The following is a 22,595-nucleotide window of genomic DNA, read 5'->3' as shown; positions in this document are numbered from 1 at the left end:
AGCTGCAGATAAAGCAGAAGCAGGGCTTGGCACAAGGAGCTGGAGTCAGCAGACCAGAGGGGGAATCAGGCAGTAGCTCCTAGATTACTCCTGTGAGCCTGGACTGTGGCCTAGCACACGTTCTGACAAAAACCTGGGTGGGAAAAAGGACTGGAAGGCTGGAGTTCATAATAAATTATATAATTCTGCGTTATAACTCTGCGTCACACAATGTTTGTCTCAGAGTGCTCTTTCTCCTTTAAGACTGAGCCTAATACCCTTGCCTGCACCCACAGTCATGTCCGCCAATCGCCAGCTGGTTTTGGCCTTCGGTGGTTTGTCTCGGCATGCCCTACACTCTCCTGCCCAGCTTAATGATAAGGGTCTACAGGCTATACAGCTGCATAAAGAGAGGACAAGAAAAGATCTTATGCCAGCCGAACATTGCTTCTTATAGGAAAAGAAACGAATTACGTGCAGTCTCCTTGTTAGTTTCTGGTCGACTTTTGTTTCAAAGAATGCTGAGACCAAAACAGAAACCTACTACCCTTCGAGAGGTCAGATTAGATAGTAACTCCAAGAATATGCCTCGGGGCGCCTGGGTGGCTCAGTCAGTTAAGTATCTGACTTCAGCTCAGGTCATGATCTCACGGTTTGTGAGTTCAAGCCCTGTGTCAGACTCTGTGCTGACAGCTGGGAGCCTAGAGCCTGATTCGGATTCTGTGTCTCCCTTTCTCTCTGCCCCTCCCCTGTTCATGCTCTGTCTCTCTCTCACTTAAAAATAAACATTAAAAAATTTAAAAAAAGAGAATGTACCTCTTAAGTAACCCACCTATGCATGCACCCATGTATTCAAACAACAAATACTGATTTAAGCTTATGTGCCAGGCACCATGGCACGCAGTGGAAGGTAAGAGATAGTTAAACGCCTGGTCCCGAGTGAGATTATAGGCTTGAGTGGTGAGCTTCCTCTCTGGATGCATATTATATATATAAAACATACATGAAATATACAAACAAAAATACAACTACAAAACAACTATTTTGCATGTGTATTGCCAAATGTAGAGTGGTAAAAAAAAAAAGAGGGACCATGATCGCTCACAAAAGGGCAAAACTCTTTAACTGACTACTGTCTTACTAGATGAGAAATCAGTGCCAATAATCATACTTCCATGCATAAGGGAAGTGTTTGAAATTGTCCCAAAGAACATCACTGCCTTGCCTTTTATCTCCATGCCACCAACATTCACATGTACCAGGCGCTGTGTCAGGTACAGAGGGTGTATATGGAGACAGATAAAGACCAGTCCCTGTCTTCAAAGAGCTCAGGACAACAGACATGCATAATAGGAAATACAATGCAATGAGACCCTAGGCATAGGAGGCTTTGGAGGGACAGAGAAGGAAGGATAACATGTCCCCAGAGGGGTCAGAGGATACAGCACTTGAGCAGGGTATTGAAGGATGAGGAGGAGTTCACCAGGATGTGAAAAGTGAAAAGCATTAGGTTGGTGTAGGCCATTATTCAACAGCATATTCCAACAACAAATACTCCAATCATGCTAGAATAGCTTTCTTAGTTTTAAGCCCCTATTTCTGAACTAAGTGATGCTCATGCTGTGTAAAAGAGAGAGAACAGATCTCAAACCTCTGAAAGAAAGTAACATGTATGACGCTTTAAAGAAGCCAGGCCACTGGCTCCTAGTGAACTACAGAAGAAGAGATACGTATGTTCTGATACACAGCAAATTCTAGAACTGGAACCATATGTGAACAGAGCAGACCTCTTTTGGGGAATGTATTAGGAAGATAATACTTGGAGAAAAAAAAAAAAAACCCTTCCTTTCATAGTTCATTTAAGAACTAAGTTGCACCCTCTGTGTGTGTCTCTCTCTCTGCCCCTCCCCGCCTGTGCTCTCTCTCTCTCTCTCACAAGAATAAATAAACATTAAAAAAAAGAAAAAAAAACAACTAAGTTGCACCCTGTTATGCACCTTTAATTCCAGGTCTTAGTTAGGTTTTTTATAACCCTAAAAGAATTATCTCCAATAAAAAGAAGAGCCGCTCCAGATCTACTTCTGGATCACTCTGTGACCTTGAGGAAATCACTCAATCTTCATAAGTAAATTCATTCTTTCAGCATTTCCAAAGTGTCTGTATAGTCTGTGCCCAAGTAGGCAGAGGATGCTTTGGAAGTACAGTGGAGGAAGGGTAACTCATACTGCCCAGAAGTCAGAGGATATAGCACTCAAGCTGGGTACTGCAGGATGAGTAGGAGTTCACCAGACTCCAGGGCAAGACATGAACAAGGCACACTCCTTGCCCTTGAAGAGACTTAAAGTGTCATGGGTGTTGGCCATGACACCTCAGTGCAAGGATGACAACAGGTTGCTACTGAAGGACAGAGTAAGGGACTCTCAAAACCATGAAGGGGACTTCGTGGAGGACATACACTTGAGCTGAATTACGGAGGATGTGTCTCAGGCACAAGGAACATTATGTGTTAGGCCCCAGAGGAACTACAGGTCACTTGGCCTGACCATAGTAAAGAAGAGGGATGGGAAAAAATAAGATCAGTAGAGATGAAATGAAGAAGGGTTTTGTATGCCTTTTTCTGGGGTTTGGACTCTTCCTGTTAAGATAAAGAGGTTTCAAGTGGCGGTGGCGGGGGCACGGTTAGCTGTGAATTTCGGAATTATTACTTGGGTGACAGGGTAGCAAGATGTCTAAGGTTGAAGACTCGGGGGAATTTTTCCCCATGGGGTGGGATGTTCCAGGTAGCAACATGGAAATAATCTCTTCTCTGGAAGAGACAACACTGAGAAGGTGAGCCGGGGGAGAAGGAAGCACAGGCAACATGGGATTAGCAAGCCAGGAGACAGGAGAAGAGACGTTTCAAGAGGGACCTCTTTTTTTTTGACCAAAGATGGCAGGGATGTTAGGCCCGGTGGGATTAATTGATCTCAGGACCCTGAATGGAAATACATTTCTATCCCAAAAGGCCCCAAAGGATGTGGGAGATAAAATTCTTTTTTTCAGTCTTTACGGGTTTTTCCAGGTTTACAGAGGTATAATTGACAAATAAAAACTGCCAAGGTATACTGTGTGATGTATGTATACACTGTGAAATGGTTATCAATGGTTAACTGATATATCTATCACCTTACACAGTTACTTTTTTTGGTGCGGTGAGAACACACAACATCTACTCTCTTAGCAGATTTCACGATCCAGTATTATTAACTGTAGTCACCATGCTGTATATTAGGTCCCCGGTTTAACCTTTTTAGCTTTTGTTTTGGATTCCAACTAGAACTGTGTGTCACTTTCTGTTTTGTCTGGCTTTTGTTCATTTGTTTTTTGGGGGTCTTTTTAAACAAGAGTTGGGGTGCCTGGGTGGTTCAGTCGGCTAAGTGTTCGACTCTTGGTTTTGGCTCAGGTCATGATCCTATGGTTTGTGAGATCGAGCCCCACGTCGGGCTCTGCACTGACAGCGTGGAGCCTGCTTGGGATTCTCTCTCCATCTTTCTGCCCCTCCCCTACTCACACTCTTTCTCTCTCTCTGAAAATGAATGAATGAATGAATGAATGAATGAATGAAAAATAAATAAATAAATAAATAAATACAATAAGACTAAACAATTAGCTTAGAATGGTGGAAAAAATACTAGCCAAGCTGGCAGACTGATAACAAATATAATTATGTTGGGAGCCCTTCATATTAGCAGCCATAAAAGCACCAGTATTAATCATATTCCCACAAGAATAATAAGGACAAATTGTTCTAATGTTTCTGGCCAATATGACAGTATTTGTGAGTTTCAGAGAAAATACATTTCAACTCTTATATAGACTTTACAAACAAACATAAAAATTCTACAAAAACCAATAAGTATCTATGGATGGACCTCGAATGTGTAACTTTTGCAAAAGTCAACATACAAAGAAAAGAGAACACAGTGACACGTCATATGTCTCAGCAAAAATTAAACTAGGAATATCTAGTGGGAAGCAACACAAATATCTACCCATCTCAACTTTGAGAGCTATAAATCACATAGCAAGTAATAAAAAGCCGGAAGGAACATCCATTCATAGGTGGTGGAAAAAATCTCTCTAGCTATCTGGCCCTCTCAACAGAGATGCCAAGATGAAAGACGATAAATACAAACACGACAGCTGTTCTACCATGTTCATCTGGCCCCGTGAAATGGTTCAGCGGAGAGCTGGACATGTGGGGCTGCAGATATTAATTTAAAGGCCATCGGCATGGGAGCAGGTACAAGTGCCCAGGAAGAGTACAGAATGAGAGAGAAGAAAAGGCTTCTGGGGAACACCAACATTTAGGGGCTCCAAGAGGAAAAAGAACCAGAGATCCCTGAGGAATGTGGTTAAAGAAATGGAAAACTGGGTATAAGACATTCCAGAAGCCAAGATAAGAGTACTTCACTTTGAGTATGGCTATGAGGCAATCAATCAACCAATCAATCCTACACAAAGGTCAAAAGCCCTCCACTTTGGGTCCTCCCATGTTCTCCCTAGAGTTTACTAAGGTTGATGCCAATGTGTAACTTTTGCAAAAGTCAACATACAAAGAAAAACCACATTGACACGCTGTATGTCTCAGCAAAAATTAAACTAGGAATATCTAGTGGGAAGCAACACAAATATCTACGCATCTCGACTTTGAGAGCTATAAACCACGTAAATTTTCACGTCAAGAGAAACAGCCAAGTGGCACCTGAGGTCTGTGGATGTGCTTCAGAAGGTTTTAAGAAATCTCAGACTCTGGGGGCACCTGGGTGGCTCGGTCAGTTAAGTGTCTGACTCTTGGTTTCGGCTCAGGTCACGATCTCAGTCTCCTGAGTTCGAGCCCCACGTTCGGCTCTGCACTGACAGTGCAGAGCCTGTTTAGGATTATCTGTCTCCCCCCTCTCTGCCCTTCCCCCGCTTGCATTCTCTCACTGTCTCAATCTCTCAGGAATAATAAGAAAACATTAAAAAACTATTAAAAAAAAAAAGAAATCCCAGACACTGAATATCTGGTGTTACTTGAGCAGAATGAACAAAACCACATGGCGTGCCTGGAGAAAGATTTTCCTTTTGGTGGTCAGTAGTGTCACTGTGGCCACACGTCACTCAGCCTTGCTGCAAAGGGTACTCTTATGAGGTCACATTTGTTGCACTCTTGCAACCATGTTGGACGTTGTACAGGATGCAAAGAAATACAATGTGATAGCAGAAAAAGCATAACTAGTGTTCACGTTTTTTCCCCCATAAGGATTATGTTCAGTTCGAACAGCTCTAATTTTCTGACTGTAGCCCCCAGAGGCTTTGCCAAGCAAAGATGCAAATGGTCAGTGTGGACTGGTACCATCTCAGCCTAGTACTGCTGCTAACGAGCTTCGTGACCTTGGATACATCCCTTGGCCCCTCTGAACCTACTTCCTCATGTACAAGAGGGGACTACCTCCACTAAGACGTTGTGAGAGTCAAATAACTCACATGTGGGAAATGTGTGGAAGCGACTCAAGATATTCTACCAACAGAAGAAGTTTACAGTTACTACCACAGACCTCACGAGCCATAAACCAAATCGCCAGCAATCATTGAGATCTTCTGCCCCAGGCACTCTGGTAAGAGTTACTTTTGTACAAGTTCACGTAACTTGCATAACCACATTAGGCATCCGTATTTCCATTTTGCAGAAGAAACTGACCTCCAGTCACCTGCTGAGGTTGTAGAGGGGAAAAGTAAGCCTACAGTCCCCTGTCTGTGGGACTCCAAAGCCCACGCTCCAATTTACGCTTCCTCCATCACACAACGGTTTCACGTGGTATGACATGTTCTCAGTTACTCACAGCCTTTGCGTGGACATGAATGTTCCTAGGGCTTCACAGTGGACTGTGTCTTCACTGTGGGGTTTGGGACCAAAGCCTGGAAATGGGCAGACCCTCTACCCACAAAGCAGACATTCCAGCGTTAGAATCAAGGGCAGAGTGATGTCTGCAGTTAGAGAGCAGACTTCCAGCTCCACCGGGATCAGGAGTCTCTCCTAGTCCTCTCTCTCAAGTTTCTATACCAGCAAATGAAGGGGACATCACTGAGGACTCCATGCTGTCAAGGGGAAAGTTGTAGGGCTCAAGGGGACATTGACATGAGCCAGAGACATTGCTGTGGCGGCCAGGTACGCATGTTCCGGAATGATAAAGGAATGGAGGCAACTCTCTATAGATTAATTCTATTTGTCACTCCTCTTCTCAAATGGGGATGAGCACTGACTCCTAGCTTGTGGTTAAGCAGAACTAGAAGGAAAGCAGGCAACAAGTCCCACGAAATTCAGGTCCTTGGCTGCAAAGAACCATGCTCTGTCTCTGTTCTCTCAGGGTTCTGTCCCTTTGATGGCACCTACCTCAAAGGGCTGTGGTGAGGATAATAAGATCATTTGTTGAGTACTTCCTGTAGGTCAGACATTGTGCTAAATATTTTCATATGTTATCTCATTTCATGCTCATAACAACTCAGTGAGGTAGAGGCTATTAGTGTCACTCCCATTTTACGGATGAGGAAACTGAGGCTTAAGAGGGATAAGTAATTGACTCAAACAAGGTTCTGCAGCTAGGTGGTGGCCAAACTGGGATCCAAATGTTCGTCTGCTGACTTCAGAGCTGGGGCTCCCGATTCCTCTATCATAATGGATGAATGGGTCATTAACTGTTTTTAAAAGTATAAAATGCATCAATGCAAAGGGGTGGGTCCACGCACTGAGCACTACTCAGTGCATTCAAGTGAATTCAGGCAAGTGCATTTTTTTTCCTTCCTAAAATTCACCCAGTCCCGTAAAATTATGTAAATTGCTTCTGGGGACACTCAGCGTTATCGACAGAAACGATCAAATGTAAATTTGCCAGGCTACTTCTCTAAAGCCATCTCTTGGAGGAGGTGGCAGCTAAATTTTAACTAAGTACAAAATTTCTGTTAAGGTCTACAGTTCGCTTTCCTTCCTCTACCTTAGGCACAGTGACAAAGGGCTCTGTCACACACAGTCGTCCGGAAAGACGGCATATCTCTGTGCTAAGCAAGAGCTCTACGAGGAGGTTTGCTTTGGGAAATGACTTCCCTAAATCCTGGCTGCTGTTCCCAACCACTCCTGGACCCTCAAGGCCTTGGGAGCTTGAAGACCACTGGGTTACATGACAAAGATTCCTGCAATCCCATGTTTGAAGACTGTGGCCTGGTGACACCCTTGTCTGGTGACTTCATCTTTCCCACTGGAATGCAAGTACCTCAAGGGCAGAGTACGTTTCTTTCTTCCATCTGAATCTCCTTCTGGGTCTAGCACTATATAGGGTCCATAGCAAATTCTCAGTCTAAGCTGGTAATGCCATGAGAATTCTGGGATTGAGGAAGAGGGGCACTGGATCTGTTCTGACGTGTTGGTGTCCACCTACTTCTTTCAGTTTCTTAATGAAGTTTCACAAGTAGCTGCTCTGGGCCTGGCATCATGCCAGGCATTGGGAATCCAAAATAAGTAAGATGGATGTGGTCTCTGCTTCCCAAGAAAGTCTCAATCTAATCTCAGGTGTACAGGGTAGTACGTGGTATTCCAGAACGAAGGCTTCTTTCCCCATGGTGCCAGAATCCATATCGAATGGCAGCTTGGACACACTTTGCTCCGGAGAGATTTCAGCAGGGGAAGCCATGGACTCAGGAGGGTCCTACAAGGTGCCTCATGCTTCTAAATCTCTGGTTGGGAACTAGGGGTGGCACAGGACTCTGGCACCGGGCTCCTCATCTACTGGTTCACTCCTGGGAATTGTGCTTCTTTTTACCCTCTTGCAGGGAAATCTACAGTCTGTCTGGAGTGCAAGGAAGTTTCTTCAGCTTGCCTTTATCCACGCCTACTGAGAAATTTCCTCTGTTAACTTGTTAGTAACAGCTGTTGAAATTCCAATGGGGTCTATGTATGCACATGCACGCTCAACAGAAATTTCTTTTATCATCCAGCTAACTCATTAACCTTTCCTTTCTCTTGCTTGAATACCATGTCCCAGGGTTGGCAGGGTAAAAGCAGACCTAGGCTACATGAGAGGTGCCCACTGTAATCAGCATGGACTTCTAGATCACAGGCATATAAAATCACAGACACATACTTTTGCCTAGGAAACCACTGGGCATGCATAAGGAAACACATTCTTTACCCTCCCCTCCCCTGGGGAGAGAAAGGAGTTCACACGTTAAGCCATAAATTTCCAGAAAATAAACCATGTAACCTCCCACCCTGTTTGGGTAGACTGGCTGAGCCTCTCTATTAGAGAGGATTTCTGTAAGAGAAAATTATGGCAAAAGGATATAAAATTTGATCTGTGGGTTTGAGCTTTTACTTTTTAATCCTAGATATCAATTCCACTCCTTTCTGCTCTAGAAAGATCTAGTCCCACTGGTACCCTGGCTCAGACCAACACTCTTCCTGTGGCCACAGGTTGCTGAAAAACCTTCCATAGCAGGGGAGAGGAGAACATTAGTGGTAAGTAGGAAAAAAAGTGACAACCGTGATCACGAGCTACCTGCAGTGGGGGGGTGTTACGGTGTGCGTGTGTCAGTGAGAAAGTGTGTGACTGTGGCCATATCAGTGGGGGGGCACGTATAAGAGTTTGGGAATGGGTGGGAGTGTGGGGGAGGGCGGGGTCACTACACGCACACGTGAATCACAGACATGCATGAGTCGGATCACCTCAGTGAGGCAGGGCAGGTCAATGTCAGGGTGAGTCTGTCGGGGCCGACGGGCCCGTGTGAGAGTCCAAGGAAGAGTCCGTGACAGTTCAGGCGAGTACGATGAGCTAGAGTTACGTATTTAAGTATCGGTGACCGCACGGGAACGCAAGCCAGCGTGAGCAAGTGTGTCAACCTAAGGGTCGACATCGCAGAGTGGATGTGAGCATGAGTGAGCGTGACTCTGCACGGCCACTCGTGGGGTCCGTAGCTGCCTGCGTGTGAGTGCATGAACGTACTTATGGGCACTGACAAGCGGCAGTATGAACCGTGTGGGCTGGCCTGGTGTGCGCCCGCGTAAGCGCAGGTCAATGACTGCATAGGACGCTATCTGCGTACTGGTGCGAATGCGTGTAGCAATGTAGGCGGTGGGACGGCACGATAGTACGGGAGTGAGAATGCGAGTGTGCGGCAAGTGGGACGGTGCCGCTGTGAATATGGGTAATGCAGAAAGGGCAGTTAGAGGGTGAAAGGGTGTACATGTGAGCGTAGGGGAGTGTGAGTGTATGCCTGTGTGCCAATGGTGACGTGTGGGAGTGTAGGATGTTGAGTGTATTGCCGTGAATGTGACAATACGTGAAAACGTGCAAACGGCGGCATATCAGCACGGGTGGGCCGTAAGTGTGACCATGTGTTCACGCCAGCTTGCACGAGTACTGCATGTGAGTGGGCATATGGGGGTGTGCGTCCGTGCGGCTGCACACGTGTGGCCGTGTTTGCACGCGAGGGCAGGGCGACACGCGTCGGCGAAAGTGGCTGAGTTTACCAAAACTGAGTGTGGGTGTCCACATTGGAGGCTGTATACCTGTGAGTTTGGAGTGGGCAACCGGGTCTCATGTGTGAAGGTGAGCGACTGAGCGTGAATGCGTGTCAAAAGGAGCGTGTTTCCACGTGCAAGTGTGATTCTGCGTGAATGTGTCAGAGAAGGGGAGGCTGGGCCGGTGCTGAGGAGGAGTCCAAAAGCACCTAATCCTGAGTGTAAGACTGTAAGGAGGCACAAAAGCGGAAACGGTGAGACCACCTTTACGGTATGAGCATGCATACGTGTGTGTGTGTCCCTGTGAGGAGCTGTGAGTTGTCCAAGTGTATTACTGTGAGGACGAAATAGTGACAGGGCGAATGCGTTAGAGTGCATAAAACTTGGATACGTATGGCTGTATGAGAAATGGGCAGGGGACAGTCAACGTAGGTCTGTGTATAGACCGTGTGTGAGTGTGGAGGAACTGGAAGGTTGAACGTGATTCTATCACCTGTGTGGACATGAGCGAGAAGGCGTGACTGTGAGCGTGCAAGAACGTAAGAAAACGTAAAGGTGTGGGTGGGTGAGAACGTGTGGCCGGGGTGTAGGGCAAGTGGGAGTGCGTCAGCATGAGAATGTGAGTATATAAATGAGTGTGGTAGCAGGAGTGAGCCTGTGTGTAGTATGTTTGTAAATACGACTGTGAGTGAGGGTGAGGGGGTGGGAGTGATCATCCCCACGAACATGTCCAGTGTGAACAGTGTGAGTCAAGGAGGCATAAGGACTGTGTGAATGTCCAAGAGTACATCAGTATGCTTATACGAGAGACAGAGAGAGAAAGAGAGAGCACTCAAGAGTACCAACATCATTTGGGCTGCTGAGACACTCTCGAGAAAGTGTCTTTCCTCCCAAAGCCACAGCACGTGTCCAGTTACAGGCAAGTTACGTAGCCCCTTCTCAACCTCTGTCTCCTCCTCGTGGGTAAGACAATGATTCTAGTACCTACCTTGAGCTAGTATCACTTTTATAATCAGGAGCAAAAAGAGTAACTATTAGAAAAAAAAATACCTACCTTGCAGAATTACTGGGAGATCAAATGGTCTCATGCAAATAAAATGCCTAGCACAGGGCTCACAACAGTAGACGATAAATACAAATTATTATTGTAGCTGTCACAGAACACCCAGGAGAGACCCCAGGGGCTTGCTTCTTACTTTAGTGAGTTCTAGTTACCTTCTGTCGCTCCAGGTCTATAGAGGATCCCCTACCGCGGCATCTCTAGAAAGCTGAATACATCAGTATCGGCAAAAGGCTGTAATTTCACACCCTCCATTTCCCGGCCGAAACTCTGGAGCTTCCCCCTCATGAGAAGGCATCACAGAAACACCTGCCACTGGGCTGCACTTTGCCTTTGTCCTATAGGCCCAGGGCAGGCAGGCTCAGTGGGAAAGAGACTGGCCCTGCATTTTCCCTATTGGTTTTCAGTTTCATTTCTTTTTCTTGTTGGGGGCTTTCTAGTTTCGTTGGTTTGGTTGCTTTTGACTTGGGCATGTTGAGAGACGGCTAGGTAGCTGACAAGGAGACAGATACAAGGCCAGACAAAGAGAGGGACAGGTAGCTGGACGGCAGCATATGGCAACATAAGGCCAGATGGAACAGCTGACAGAGGAAGGCATAATGGCCGCCTGACAGGAAAAGGGTAGATGATCAGAGGCAGGCCAAGGAACCTGAGAGATGTGGAGAGGGTGAGCGGGGCCCCAGTCAAAAGTCTGACAGGGGAACCGTCAGTCGCACTTGGGAGAGAGACTAGAAGCCTGTGAAATCTAGTGCCCACACGTAGTTTGTAGTCTAACCTACCTGCCAAGACGAATACTCCAGAAACCGTGCAAGAATTACTTAAGGCAGTAGAGAAGCAAGGGCCACACTACATACTACAGACTCAAGTGTCGTTGGAGAGCTGGGGGAGAAAGCGTTCCAATTGGCTGGGAAGGCAGAGGGAAGGTTCTGGAAAGTTTACGCCCGCCAGGCCCAGAAGCTGGGATAGATGGGGTTGGGGTACACTCTGACCAGGAAGGTAAAATCCAAGTTGTGGAGGAGAAATTACAGGAGCTGATTGGTCACTTAGTGGCATGTGGCTTAAATGCCACCTTGACATCAGGAAAGCAGGAAGAAAGGAAGCGGCAGCTTGATGGGAAGCGTGTCTGTGGTTCTGCTGAAGCTCTTCGGTGGAGCTTGAGCATTTGCAACGGACTTGGCAATGACTGCTAGGTTATTTCTCCTCCTCACCCTACAATGTAGGTCAAGGCTGTCATTCCTATCCACATTAGAGATGGGCGAACCAAGAAACCAAGGGCAGCCATAAGGGCCACAATCCCCCAGGAAGGAGGGGCTGTGCCCTGAGGCCTGGCTCTGAGGTGGGGTCAGGGTCTTTCATACTGGGAGCTCTGGTGGCAAGGTGGCATTTACCTGGACTTGGAGATCCCTAACTCCCTGCCCTGGAGTCCATTACTCACCTCTCACCGCCACTCCCGCAGGACCTCAGCACAGGTGGGCGCTGCCCATGAGAAGGGGCCGGGCTGCCTTCAGCTCCGACGGACTGGGTGCTGGGCACACCAGTTGCCACAAGATGCAAGGACTCAGCTGCTCTTTCTTGGGGGAAACCTGCCAAGAGAAGCATCGTGGGGGTGCAGGAACCTCTTTCTCCACCTGCTACGAGTCCCTCAGCCAACCCCCGCAAACGTCACACTCACACAACAATGGATTTCAGAAAACCCCTTGAGAAGGCAGAGAATCAGACAGGGGAGAAAGCATTAAAAAAAAAAAAAAAAAGGCACGTTGTGTCAGAGTCCAGAAAGGGCACTGAAGTGCGAGCTTCAAGTTGAGACCTGCTGTCCTTTCACCACTCTGGATCTGCTTGCTAGCTCATGGAAAAGACCGGCCCTAGTCACCGTGGACGTGTGTCCTCGGGAGGAATAGATCAAACAGGACTCACCGTGGACGTGTGTCCTCGGGAGGAATAGATCAAACAGGACGGATGTGAAGTATTTGCATTTTCGCAGGGGGGTGGTATTGTCCGGCGTACTATAGAAACCTGAGAGATGACAGCAAATGCAGGTTGGCTCTGAGGATACCTGAGCTTCCTGAGGACCCGGCAATACTGATGCTGTTGATTTCACTTCCGTTGCTGTTTACGGAGGCCTATTTCATGCCTCAAGTCCAAGTCTCCACCTCTACGTCCTTCCCTTCTCAGCGACCTCCTTCACTGCCTTGGGGGTGGGAAGCACTCGGAGGGTCCCTAGTCTGTTACCATCTCACAGCTGCTGAGGACCTCAGCCTCTGATCCTAACAGGGAGGTCTTCTGTGGTCTTTCTCATATTTCTTAGGGTGACTATATACTGGGGTTTTCTTTTTGGTGACAGTTTACCCTGTCTTTTCCACAGAGGTTTCCATATCCAACCATGGAGACAAGGTCTCCAACCCTTCTCTGTTCTGCCTTTTCCCACAATCACTCGAGCCTCTCAAGAAGAGACCAATATTCCCTCTGCAGTCCTTCCCACCCTGCCCCCTCCTTCTCTCCACGGTGTCTGTCCTCACAGAAAAGCAGCACCTATATGTTACATCCCAACAAAGCCAGACCCAGGTAGCACACGTTCTATTAGAAGACACCGAACGCACAAGGTCCTAATCCAGAGACACGGATGGATGGATATGCAAAGGTAGAGATGGTAAAACTGAAGCCTCAGAGAGCCAAGAAAAGCCCCATGATTCCCAATTCCCCCTGGTGAATAAGAAGACGAAGCCATACCCTAGGTCTGCCACTTGCTCCTGGCGAGACTCCAGAGCACGTCTGTCCGTCTGTCCCCCAGCGGCCCCGGCATTCCCTGAGTGCTTCCCACTCGCACACTCCCAGCAGCATTTCCAGATCGCACCCACTGGGCTGCAAAGTGGTGTGCCCAAAATCCCTTGCTGCATGAGCTCAGCCTGCAAGGGAGGTGGGGTGAGGGGAGGTGAGTGCCGGCTGCCAAAGCCCCAGAAAGAGGCAGGACTGGAAGAGGGCTCAAGAAGTGTGGCCACAAAAAGTCTCCTGAGCACGGGGACGGCACCAAGCACCCACGGGAGTGGGGAGCAGCGCCAGAGGGCCAGGTGCGGGGCAGTGGATGCACCAGCCCAAACCGACCAAGCACCTCCGGGCTTCTGCGCAAGATCAAGAGCTGTCCTCAGGCCTGCCTCCCCCTGGCTTTAGCCTCCGATGAACTGCAGGGCGGCCTACTTCGAATCCCCCAATTGCACAGCTGGAGCCAGTGCAGATGAGACTGGCAGGACGCAGCGCTCCACCTGGTGGCCACACTCCTCTGGCCTGTCTGCGGGGTGAATTTTGTTGGGGAGTACAGGGATGTGGCCTGTGTGTGAGTACATGCCGGCTCAAGTATATCTCTGCCGCTTCCTGCACTCACTGTATTTGGGTGCCCTGTGTGCCTGTACCCTGTCGTGTGTGCGCCATGTCATATCTATGCCATTTTGTGTGTGTCCAGTTTGTATCATGTTGGGTGTGCGTGCAGTCGCGTTTAGATCATGCGTACGTATACGGTGTCGGTACTGTAGAGTGTATGTGCCGTGGGGCTGCACTGTGTTGTGTGTGCACTGTATCTATTCCGTGCTGCGTGTGACATGCATCTGATCCACATCATGTACCATATGCCATATTACATACATACACGTACCATATACCGGATTATGTGTCTGTATCATGTTGCATGTTTACACGGCCTTGTGTCTGCACCTGTGGCTTAGCCTCCTACCGGAGGATGGGCCAGGGATCAGTGTACCCACTTTGTGCCTACCAGCACCCCAGCTTTGTTGCATTCCAGTTCCCTGCCAGCCTCTCTGTCTGGGGACTAGGGCTGCCGCTTTGCTGGGGGGAGTGTGGGGCGGGGGGAGCTGTAGCCAACCGCCAACCCTTCTCTCTAGCACAGGGCCCTCCCATGGCAGGTGCCCGGCCCAGCACTAAAGATGGCGGGGAAGGAGTTCTGGAACCCTTTTCAGGCCCAGAGGGAGGAAACTAAGCACTAGGGAGATGGCTCTCTTGCTCAATTTCCAGCCCCATCCATACAGAAGGACCTGCAAGAAGCTACAACTGCCTCAGTTTCTCCAGGCCATTTGGAAGGACTGGAGCCCTTCTCCACAGGGAGTTAACAGCTGCACAGGAGATCAGCACTGGCCTGGAAGCTGGACCAGGGGATGCATGGGGAACTCTGCCAGTCATGTCCCTGTTGAGGTCACTAGAGGGCGCGATTGTGTTGATGGTTAAGGGTAGTGTCTCTTGAGGATGCAGAATTCCAGAAAGTCCACCTGGCTCAGAGAGACATGAGGAAGAAGGAAGGAAAAGGATACACGTCCTAAGCAGGCCTTCCTTTCCTCTTATCCCAAGCCCTTCTGTTTGGAGGCTGAGTTACGGAGTTGAAGAAGATCTGCATAAGATCCCCAAAGAGCTTTTCAGGGCCTTGGTTACAGGGTCCCTAGCAGATTCTCCACTTGGACTTCTCTTCTCCCTTCACTGCACTTCTCCTTCACATTCACATGAAATAAAAATAAAACCACACTGCTAAAAGAAATGAAATATGTATAGTGGTTGTGGGGTTTGTTTTGTATTATTTTCCCCCAAACTGGCGGGCATATCAAAAAGTGTGATTTGAAAGGATAAATGGTTTGGGGGGGGGTGTTGTCCTAACGGGGACCTGCCTTCATGACCCAGAACAAATGGACCCACTTCCTAAAATGTCACGACCATCTCAGAAACCACCAAGTCCAGTGCTGTCATTTGAAAGACAAGGCGAGTGAGGCTCAGAAGAGGGGGCAGAAGCAGACCAGAACACTTGACTTCTCTGACTCCTCAGGTTTATTCATTCCATCCTGGATCCTGGTCCTCTAGTCTCTAAAAAAAAAAAAACAAACACCTCCTTCTCCAAATCCAGCCTCCTCCTAGCTCATGGCAAAACCCTGGCCCCCGGCTCCACTGTGTGGGCTCCAAGACAGTCCTATTCCATCTCAATGGAAAGGCCCAGGCCTTTCTGTGACCACACCTTGGGAATGATCTCCATTCCCCACCACTAAACCGTTCATCTCTTTCCAGTGTTCAAGGTCTGCCTCCCCCATTTTGCTTCTCACCCGCGCACACCCAGCTGTAGCTATGCCATTCTGCCCCTCGTTATGTCCCCAGGGTGCAGCACAGATTGCCCCAACCTGCACATAATTGAGCGAACGTGCAAATCAGACATGGATCCATTGCACTGATTAACATTTCCAATTAAACTCTGGGTTAGCCTGGGTATATGAGTGACTGGAGCAATCACTGGGTTTGTAAGTGCAAATGTCTTCCAAAGGCATGGGGCGCACCAGGAAGCAACACATTTCCGGAGGGAATGGAAACAGAATGCCAGGTCCGGGGGTTCCTTTGGTTCTCTGGTACCCCTAAATCAGATTTGAAGTGTATAGCTGTTACTTGCTCAGAAGGCTCCAGCTTCACACCAGAAATGGAGGGCTCTGGCCCTGCCAGCTGCTGCATGCCCTTTCCTGCCCCCTGCTGGAGAAGCCGCATAGTGCCGAATTGGCAGGCTAGGCCACCCCAGGCCCTGCGGAGGGAACCTCCTAGCCTCAGGCGGCGGGGTGGAAAGGCGGGGGCCAGCAGGGCAGCTGGAGCTTAAGCTGCCCCCCCAGATGCCTCAACAACTGCACTTACCTTCAAGACTAGTGGCTTTCACCATCCCATGGGCCCCTGGAAGGAGGGCATTTTTTTTTTTTTTTTTAGCACAGGCAGGTACCCCCATGCCTGCAGCAGGGACCCCAGACCTGGCCCTGGCCCTCCCCATATAAAAACAGTCAACCTACCTGTGTCTCGGGCCAATTCAAATCTCCCCCAGTCCCCTTTGGGACCCTGCTCCCCACCCCCCCCCCCTTCTTTCTCCTTACCCAGGAGGAAAGAGTCATTGTTGAGTCCACCGTTCATGGAGTTTCTTCTCCTTCCTATGACCAAAGCTACTAGCTCCTGAAGGCGGTTACACAGTTGGGAATGCTACCAATTCCCTAAATATCAAGAAAGTGTCCCCCTAAGTATGGGCTGAGGCACCCATCCAAATTTTCCCATCTCATCAGTGGGAAATCATGGCATTCAGGTTCCTGGTAAGACCACAGCTTCTTTCTTGTTGTATGTCCCTATGGCTTTGTTCCCACCTGCTCCATCTGATTTCTAGACCTGATTTTTTTTTGGCCTTGACCACCCTCTATGACCTCATAGTAGCTTAAGTCTCTGACCTCATAATAGCAGAGTCTCTGATGGGGACAGCACCTCCCCATCCCCCCGGTTATTCCTCATTTTCCTCACTTGCCGCATCTACTCCCCTCTCCCCTAAGACCTCAGCAGGTTGTTGTGTACACCCATTCTGCCTCCAACCAGAAAATCTGCAACCTGTGGTAACGGTCGGCTAGTCAGAACGCCCTTCGGGTGTTGTGGCCCCTTGCCTGCATCTGTATCACAAGTGAACCTCTTTTTTTCTGTTTGGTCTCTCCCACAAGGCCCACCTGCCTGCCTGGAGGCTTGGAGGGTCTGCTCCTTGACATCTCAAAGTCCCTCTGGCCTTGACATTCTCAGTTGTCAGCTTCCACCCAGCATACATGCCGGTCTCTTCCCATTTTGCCTCTTTCATGGAGGAGGGAGGTATGACATTTGTATCCAGACACTGACGAAGGCTTACATGGCTCTCCCTCCAAGCCCTGGCCTATTAGTCATCCATTACCAGTTAAGCCCCTTTACCCAAAGATGCCCCTGGTTAGGGGCGTCAATTACCAAATCACAGACCTGCCCAATTATAATTTTGCAAATGGCCCAGTGAAAACCGCACTGACCTTTATACCTCGGTCATCCCAGAACAGGGCCACAGTGTTGTCACCAACGGGAATGGACCTCCTTCTGTTCCAACACCTCAGACAGCCATACAGTTGGCCTGGATTTGAGTCTGCAAAACCATGGGGGGAGCGAGACTAACATGGCTAAAGGCTTCCCGGCTGAAAGCCATTTAAAAAAATAAATAAATAACACTGCAACCGCCCCCTTCATGCTTCCCAAAGCCAAGCCACTCACCCTTCTCTCCTTTGCTTCTACAGACCACAGCCTAGAACCCTCAAGTCCAGAGTCTGGCACTGGATTCTGGAAGGTGGGACCAAAATATCAAGTGGGGGCCTCTGGCTCCCTCCCTGCGGGCACGGCCCTCCCACCCTGACCCTCCACCACCATCACCTAAGGAAGGAAAACCTGTGACAGCAAGTATCTAAAATGTTCAATCTGCCCCAAAGTGCGGCAGCCGTCTGGCCAGAGCCAGTTCACAAACTGACGGCAAGGCTCCCTGTGAGCTGAGGACGGGGTAGGAGGGCAGTGCCCCTAATGACCCCTAATGACCCCTGCCCCCCAGACAAAGACAAATGCCAACTGAGGGACCCCAGCCTTTTTAGGGATAGTACTGCATCATTCCAATCTCCACATGAACAGAAATGAGTCCTCCTGTCATTACCCTCCCCCCGCCCCCACCAAAAAAAGGGGAGGAGGGTAAAAGAAAAATAAAAGAAAGGGCGCCTGTTTAAGAAAACCGTCACTTTTTCTGTTTGCTCAGGCTGGGCTGGTCCCCTTCTCCCGGACCTGCCCGGGGCCTCGGCCACACCTCCTCCCCTTGGTTGGGGGGGGGGGGGAGGGGGGCTGCCGTCGCTACTGGGGCTGGGGGAGGGGGCGGGAAGATGGTGTAAGACTAACGGGCTGACGTTGCTTTGGGGGCGGATTTGGCCTCCAGCGGCCCAGGCCCGTGTCAGCGAGTCCAGGGCTTGCCCCAGCCGAGGGGTCCAGGCCCTCCGAGAGTGGCCCTGACACACCCACTCGTCCGCGTTCGCCCAGCGCGATCCCGCGAACTGCGCGCTGGGTCTCGGGGCTCCGGGGGCGCCACGTAGGGGACCCGAGGCTGGGGCGCCGCGAGAGCAGGAGGGGACCCCGGGAAGGCAGAAAATCTGCCCGGCAGCGCCACACCCTCCCCCGACCAAGCCGGGCGCCGTGAGTCGCGGGATTTACCTGCCGCTGGTCCAGCCACCCTGTCCAGACCTCTCCTCTACCTCCGAGCGCTCGGGCTGGCGGGGCTGGGGGGCCGCAGCCGCAGCCGCAGCCCCGGGCCCGGCCCGCTACCCCCGGCTCTCCTCCCGGCCCCGCACACTTGCTCCGGGCCGGGAAAAGCTGCAGCCCCCCGCGCGAGCCCCCAGACAGTGCGCTGCCGACAGCTGCCCGCCCGCGGCAGAGCCCCGCTCGGCAACCGCTCCCTAGCTCTTGTCTGCTATGACGTCACCCGGGCTCTGCACCGCACGCGGGCCAATCAGAGGGTGAGCAGAAAACTAAAATCGCCCTGAGTGGGCTGCTGGGGACCAATCTTTTGTTTCCAGGCAGGAAGCGCCTGGGATGGGGGGGGGGGGACTGAAGGGGAGGGAACAGGAGAGGGAAAGGAAAAGGAGATGGAAACTTCTACACTGTCAGGGTTGTCTAGACAGAGGTGGGGCCGTCAGGAGAGAGGCGCACCTGTCAGTAGGGAGGGGGCGGAGGCATTTCGTGTATCCTCCTCAACTGGCCGCCCTCTGTGAAGACTGGAATTTCAGGTAAATTTTCAGGGGAGGAAATCCGTCCAGCTACACGGGCTCTCTTTATTGGGGAAAATGGTTTGGGTTTGGGATACCACCTGTCCGGCCAACAGGTTACACTGGTGGAGTCTCTTGGATACAAAGTAGACTCGTGCAGATAGGGCAGTGGCATTCAGAGGTGACAATCCAGATAGGGAAACTATCTTTCTGCCCATGAAACACACATTTCAAAACAGGGAGCATGATACAAAACAAAAAAACTACTTCACGTTTATAGATATATAGATACATTTAATTTCATTAAACTGTGGCTCTCCCTATAACCTTCCACGGCCTCTCGTCTTTAAGAAAAAGTTCAAATTTTTGTCCGTGTGCGAAGCTTAAAATGTAACTCCAAAAATCATCTCTTGCTACTCCACAATCCATAACTTCCAGGATTTGGCTGGATTGTATAAATTATGGTAAATCCCAGCAAGGAGACAGTAAGCTGTCATCAAAAATGACAAGGAATGCAAAATAGTAAGTACATTCGCATTATAATGATGTAAAATATACCCATAAAAATGATAAAAGAGAACGTAAAATTATCATAGGTTAGGTTAAAGTTTATGGGTGATTTTCCCTCTCCACTTTCAAACTTATTTTTGTAAAGATAAATATACCCTGGCAGACTTAAATGGTCAAAATGGGTTATGACCCTCCACAGTACACTTTTATCCAATTTTCTCAACATCTGCCAAGCATTTCTCCATAATGCTAACAAAACAAGTTTTATGATGGAAGGTGAACTAATATTTTTGCCAAGGTCCTTTTACGAAAAGTCACACAACAGGCCTCTAGACTCACAGAGGCAACATCTGGGGAAGTTGGGAGAATGGGCTACCTCTTTGGACTAATTCATTTTAAACTATGATGATGTTCAGGGGTGCCTGGGTGGCTCAGTGGGTTGGGCGTCTGACTTCAGCTCAGGTTATGATCTCACAACTCATCAGTTCGAGCCCCATGTGGGGCTCTGTGCTGACAGCTCAGAGCCTGGCACCTGCTTTGGATTCTGTGTGTGTGTCTCTCTCTCGTCCCTTCCTCTGTTCACACTCTGTCTCTTTCTCTCAAAAATAAATAAATATTTTTTAAAAATTAAAAGTTTCTGATGATGTTAGAAATGGAAAAAAAGAACAATGAGCCTTCTAATCTATGACAAGGCAGGAAAGAGGGTGGCAAAAGACTAAGTAAAATACATGCTCCAGATTTTTTTAAAGGCTAACTTTACATTTTACTTTTTATTTTCCTTAATTAAAAATATATTTATGCATACATGACAATTACATGAACACTGCAGAAAGTCCCAGAGATGGAATTTGTATCTAGATCTGTCTGCATCCAAGGCCCATGTTTTTTATTAAAAAAAAAAATGTTTATTTATTTATTTTGAGAGAGTGAGAGAGAGAGAACTCAAGCAGGAGCAGAGGAGAGGCAGAGAGGAGAGAGAGAGTCCCAAGCAGACTCCATACTGTCAGCCCAGAGCCAGATGTAGGGCTCAAACTCACCAACCATGAGATAGGACCTGAGCCAAGATCAAGAGTTGGACGCTTAACCCACTGAGCCACCCAGGTGCTGGCCCCCCACCCCATGCTTTTTGTAATATGATATATAGTATTAATGGTTTCGTTAAAATACATATTTGCTTTGGAAAAAAAAGAGTATACTAGATTGGAGTTTTTAAAATACCAGGCATTTTTAAATAGCCTTTGTTTTGTTTTGTTTGTTTGTTTGTTTTGTTTATTTGGTTGGTTGGTTTTTTTGCTTGGTGGTTGTCTCCTAATGTAAAAACAGTCATCACCCTTCTTCTCAAATCCCTGATTAATATGCTGAAATCACAGTGGTTCTGCTTTCAGTGATTTTACAGATATCTTTTTAATTAACTTTTGGGTTAAAGAAGGTAGCCCATCACATTGATTTTTTTTGTTTTTGCATCATGGTAAGAGTAATCTAAAAATCACTGATCTAAATGAATGAGCATTTACTTAATACTACATCTGTGATTTGCAAAATGCACTTATTTGGGTTATTTTAAACAATAAGAACGTTTTTATTTTTAAGAAATCGAAAGATAAAACCGGATTTTTTTTCTGGCTAATGATTTAACTTGTTCTTCTGGGCTATTGATTTAAACTGTAATTAAAAGGTATTTGATTTCACTCCAATCCTCCCATATACCTCAGCTATAACTCAGAGCTATTTATGCAGTCACGGCACATGGTTATTTAAGCATTTCATGTGTGTATTTCTTCTCTCACTGGTGATTATAGAAAGTAGCACGGGGCCAAAATCCTATTAGGTCCCTGACAAATTAAAGCATAGAGGTGTCATAGAAAGAGGACTGGACTCAGAAGCCAGGCCCAGCACGAAAGACTTCAGTCTTCCCCTGAAAGGGTAATAACCTATATTCTTCTTGATATCATAAAGCGGTCTTTACTACCAACGTGGTTTGCTCTCCAAGAATATAGGACAACTGCATGGGAACTTTCAGGAAAGGTGAAGATTTCATCTGTGTGATTTTTCCCACTCAACTCCCACCTTCCCCGGTTTCCTTCTCTGAGCCCATTGATTTAAGGATATAATAACAACGCTACTGTAATAACCACTTGGCATGTGAATCCTGCTTCTCAGGTTACAAACCGTTCTTGTATCTCCCGGTTTGATGCTCACAACAACCACAACAGCATACTGGGGCAATTGTGATCCGCATTTCATAGATTAGCAAACAGACGGACACCCAGGGGTTTAAAGTAGCCTGTCCAATGCCTCACAGAGAAGGTCCTAGAAACCAGGTCTCCTACTGTCCCGCTTTGTGTTCTTTCTGCCACCCTACATGGCAACTTCAGTTGTATTTCTCCTGTGGCTCTCACCAACCCGACCAGCCAAACCCTTCCAGTCAAATCCCAGATAAAAGGAACACTGCTCCTTCTCATATACCATGGATGGGAGGGTACATTGGCATAGCCTTTTTATTTAAAAGGGCAAGCTGGAAATGCCTAGGAAATTTAAAATGTCATGTGCCACTTGACCAAGCGATTTCAGCTCAAGGAATTTGATTATGGATACATTCACAAAAACATGCGAAGATATGTTCTAGTGTGTTCGTGGCTGAGTCTTAGGTAAGAAAGAGAACCTCTTATATATAAGGGGTAACCTAAATTTCCCTCAATAAGGTAACTGTTGAATAAGTCACGGGACATGCATATTTTAGAATATTACACGCCAGCTAAAAAGAATCAAGTAGACTTTTACGTATTGGAACAGAAGCACATCTTGACACATTCTTGAGTGAAAAAAAGTTGCAGAATGGCATGTGTACTATTATTGTTTTTAAAAAGTGTCTGTGTGTGTGTGTGTATGCTTAAGCTGGCATTATACACACCAAACTGCTAAGAGGGTAACTCTG

At 48.1% G+C, this 22,595-nt stretch overlaps 1 protein-coding gene across 21 annotated transcripts in view; it reads right to left on the bottom strand.

The window, feature by feature from the left end:
- The window catches only part of PAK3 (p21 (RAC1) activated kinase 3), a 259,307-nt gene that overhangs the window by 108,128 nt on the left and 128,584 nt on the right, over nucleotides 1-22,595 (bottom strand). For 2 of the 21 annotated variants that reach the window (XM_023249300.2, XM_045051237.1), the window contains 4 exons: nucleotides 17,393-17,502; nucleotides 16,460-16,573; nucleotides 12,486-12,584; nucleotides 12,007-12,154 (listed from right to left, as the gene is read on the bottom strand). The exons of 2 other annotated variants lie outside the window; for them this stretch is intronic. The gene's annotated coding sequence lies outside the window, so the exon portion shown is untranslated. 17 more of the 21 variants (XM_023249297.2, XM_023249295.2, XM_023249305.2 and 14 more) reach the window with 17 other exon arrangements.

The sequence above is a fragment of the Felis catus genome, chromosome X, assembly GCF_018350175.1.
Source record: "Felis catus isolate Fca126 chromosome X, F.catus_Fca126_mat1.0, whole genome shotgun sequence".
NCBI lineage: Eukaryota > Metazoa > Chordata > Mammalia > Carnivora > Felidae > Felis > Felis catus.
This window is presented reverse-complemented; position numbering and strand designations above follow the sequence as displayed.